Genomic DNA, 4052 nt, shown 5'->3' on the forward strand with positions numbered 1-4052 from the left:
ACCTCGGTGAACACGCACCGAGAAGTCAGTGCACCAAGGGAGCATTTAACAAGAGAGATTAACTTATATAGACTGGGGAGAAAAAACAGTCACAGTAACAAAAGTGTGGGTCAATGTTTACAGATGGTCACGGGCAGTCGTGCCCAGTCCATGGACCTGTCCGTTTTCAGGTCAGGGCCTTTAAAAAGGGTATCAGATCTTGGAACCATTTGGCAACCAGCCTCACACACACACACACCCGGTAGCCTGAAGAAGGCAGATGGGACATGAAAAATGCATGGCGCGTAACCCAATTTATGGCCGAATACATCTACCAAAAATGCACGTTTCCCGACAAGAATGTAAAGCATTTGCTTTTTGATGACCTCTTCCCTCTTCATTCACATGGTCCATACACTCGGCGGTACTTGGCCGTGATCCATACAAATTTAATCACATAACACAGTCATAGAATCATCATTCAAGTTCATAGCTCGCCAAGTGCCTGTGTTCTATCGAGTGCCAGGCTTTCCTTTTACCAACGCATGGTGGGCACACCTGATGACCTCTTGGGCCACGTGAGAACATGTGGTCCGACGATACCCGGCATATGGCAGCAACGATCGCTCGTTGGAGTTCACTTGTCGTCTGCAAGTGTTACGTACTCAACACTTTGAGGTAACCGGATAAATGCAAAGATAGTAGCTGAGATCGCGCAAGATCGCCGGCCAAGAAAAATTGAAACAGCGAAGTCGAAGTCGCATTGAGAAATTTGTCTTTTCTGGCCATTAAGTGGTCTAATGTCGAGAATGAATGATATTGCCACCTAACAAATTGCATGACAATGGTCACAAGTCTGTTAAGTTAAGAAATATAAAGAAAGCTAGATTTTTGACATTGAGCTTCGAGCACTGTCACTAAAAACGTCAACGATTCAAGTTACATTCACCACTGGATTAATAAATTGGCAGGTCTTGGCAGACCAAAAGTCAGTCAAAACTCCATTCATATAATTTTAGGACGTGCATGTACATGTATGTACATGCACATATATATATATATATATATATATATATATCAAAGAGATTCCCAAATCTAAGCAGTGTAGCTCGTGTTCAGGTACACCGTCTGAACAGCGTTGTCATGGCTTGTGCGGTCTCTCCGCACCACCCTAACAAACCTGTAGACGTAGTTCGCCCCTGTGCCATGGGCGAGCACGTCGTCGCCATATTCGAGGATAGAGTAGTCACTGGAGAGGCCTGGCGTGGGCTCGCTGCGCCGCGTCACCTGACCAAGCTTCCAGCTGTTGGTAACGGACGCAACCATGAGCGTCCAGCCGCCGCCGTGCAGCTCCTGGTCGCAGTAGACGGGCACCGGCCAGCCAAGCAGCCGGTGCACGCCACTGCCGACCTCCGGATTCATGGTCAGCAGCTGGAGGCAGGTGCTTGGGCACGCGCGCCGGCCGAACGCGCCGGCCGGCTCTGACGTTGGCACCACATCCCCGCAGACGTCCATCGCCGCCAGCAGCTGGCAGCGGCCGTCGGCGCGCAGGTTGAAGCCGCCGCAGTCGGCGACTCGGCTGCACCAAATCCCGCACGTGACGCTGCTGGGCGCCGCCACCCGGCGGCTGGCCAGCGGCGCCAGCGAGGCCGCCACTTGGTCGGGCATTATGGTGAACTGCTGACTCAGCTCGGTCCGGGCGGGCGGCGCGCTCTAGAGGAGGAGCACCAGCCAGAGGTGCGCCGCCGACACGCTCATGCTTGAGGCGCAGCTCACTGGCAGAACAGGATCGGGTCAGGTGGTCGGTGCTGTCCTCAGCACGTCTGGGTACAGTCAACAAATATCTGCGCACAGCTGGAGAGCTAGTTAAGCGACATACGGCACATGTAGCTATCACTGGACTGTGTCGCCTTAGCAATGTTCAAAAGCGATGCGACACCAGCAATGATGAGTCCGAATAGGCATTAAGACAGTCTCTCAACATGTTTTCACTTACTTATTATCGGCCACTGTCCGTCTCCACCTGCCAAGTTGCCTTCTCCAAGAATCAGAGCGGCATTCGCTGTGTTAAACTGCTGTGGTGCCTGGGTTCGATGTGAGCTCGACGCCGGCCAGCTTTGCCATAGCCATTGGTGGCCTGCGCGCATGACTGAAGGATTTTAAACTAATTCTCATTTCCTGGCACGCTTTTATGGCTTGCATGCACACGGGCTGGAGGCATAAGCACAACAAAGTTCTATAAAGCAGGCACCAGTTCAGGTCGCCAGCGAGAATGCTTCACCTTTGTGTGAGGCTTGGAACTGATGGTGATTGTATTGGGAGCGATGATGATTATTGTTGGAGTAGATGGTGTGGTGTAAGAGTGTGGAGGTTTTGTGTGCATGAGAAGAGAGAAGAGAGAGAGAGAGAGAGAGAGAGAGAAGAGAGAGAGGGGATTGAGGAGAGAGGAGAGAGCAGAGAGGAGGAGAGAGATGAGGAGAGAGAGAGGGAGAGAGAGAGAGATGACGGAGAGAGAGGAGAGAGAGAGAGAGAGAGAGAGAACATGGTGTGGTGAGACCAAACCAGGCCCACATTTGCGGCGTCCATGTTCAGACATATACCTACTCACCGAGCAATACATTAATTGATGGGTTTTCATTAAAAATTATAACTTTGAATTTTTTTTTGCTTACTCAATCTCATCACTTGTCCGTTTTGCCCCGAATGCTGCTTCATTTTGCCCCAAGCCAGGGGCAAAATGAGGAAAAAGCATTGCCTGATATTTAGGAGGATCACACTTAAACATGAAGAGATACCAGACCAGCGCTTTTATAAGAGATAGACAATTGATCAGCCTTGGCAATATCAGCTGGCGGGTGAAGCACTGAGGGGGGGGGGGGCATCATTTGATTGCCCACTGGTAAAATCCTGTGCTACTAACCAAGGGGCAATGACGTCACTGATGCCGTTATGTGTCATTGGTTTCGCCGCTGCTAGTCCCATCGCTGTGGCATAGCTGGAGCATAGGGCAGATTAAGCATTTCGGTTGATGCTTCCATTATCCTGCAAGCAGAGGCGTGAACTTTTCTAAATGGTTGGGGGTAAGCAGAGGACCCAAGGGTGTAGTTTCCTATTCAGCTGGTGTGTGTGGGGACAGTGTGTATGTGGTGGTGGTGGGGAGCAGACACGTCCAGAACTATTACTTGAAAGTCGGCCAAATTCAGTGAGATGTATATTTTGTGGTAGTAGGGTGAGCCATCTTCCGCCCCTCCACGCAACAGATTATTTAGGGAAATAACGCCCTTGCGAAGGCCTGGGAACCGAACCTCGCTCTAAATGCGTTCCTTGCCGTCCCTCAGGCCACTTTATTTTGATGTACGTCAGTTTTTGCCTTCAAACTGGTGGCATGGAATAGTCCTTTATCTTAGTAGTATGGTCATCAGCCGCAGGTAATGTCTGAAGAAGGTCCTTGTGATATTTAGGTTTTCCTAAGATTTTGTAGCATTCGGATCAGAAGATTTGTTGGGGGGACAACATATGGGAGAGGCGTGTCACACAAGGGCCCACACAAAGGGGGCAAACCGACCCCTGCCTGCAAGGCCGCAGTCTTCAACCCCTGCCGTCGCTGCTGTTTGGTTATTACGCAGGAGCACGTCAAGGGGTGCCCCATTCGTCCCACAGATCTTCATCTTACCATGCCTGGCTCTTAAGGAAAGTTAAAAATTGGTATGATACGTTCTCACCAAGGGCTGCCCTTCTCGCCCTTAAACAATCTTGATTGTGCCTCTGCTGTTGGTGCGAATTAATGGCAAGTGGGCGCAGAGGCTAGCAAAGCACAGATGACAAAGAGCCGCTGTGTCTTGTCATGTGGCCACAGTGTCTGACGAGGGATGCTGTGTCAGCAAGGAAATCCGAGTCGGCAACGGGCCCGTTTGCTAGGAAGGGTCAGTGACGGGGCCTGGAATGTCAGCGGGCCTCTTGCATATTGCGGGGCCCCCGACAATAATGGGAGATAGGAAATAGGGCAATAAAAGAGCCCGCATTGAGAGAATGGAATGGTAATGTGTCGGATAGTATACCCATTAGCCAAAAAA

Source organism: Pollicipes pollicipes, unplaced genomic scaffold, assembly GCF_011947565.3.
Source record: "Pollicipes pollicipes isolate AB1234 unplaced genomic scaffold, Ppol_2.1 Scaffold_3447;HRSCAF=4054_pilon_pilon_pilon, whole genome shotgun sequence".
NCBI classification, from domain to species: domain Eukaryota; kingdom Metazoa; phylum Arthropoda; class Thecostraca; order Pollicipedomorpha; family Pollicipedidae; genus Pollicipes; species Pollicipes pollicipes.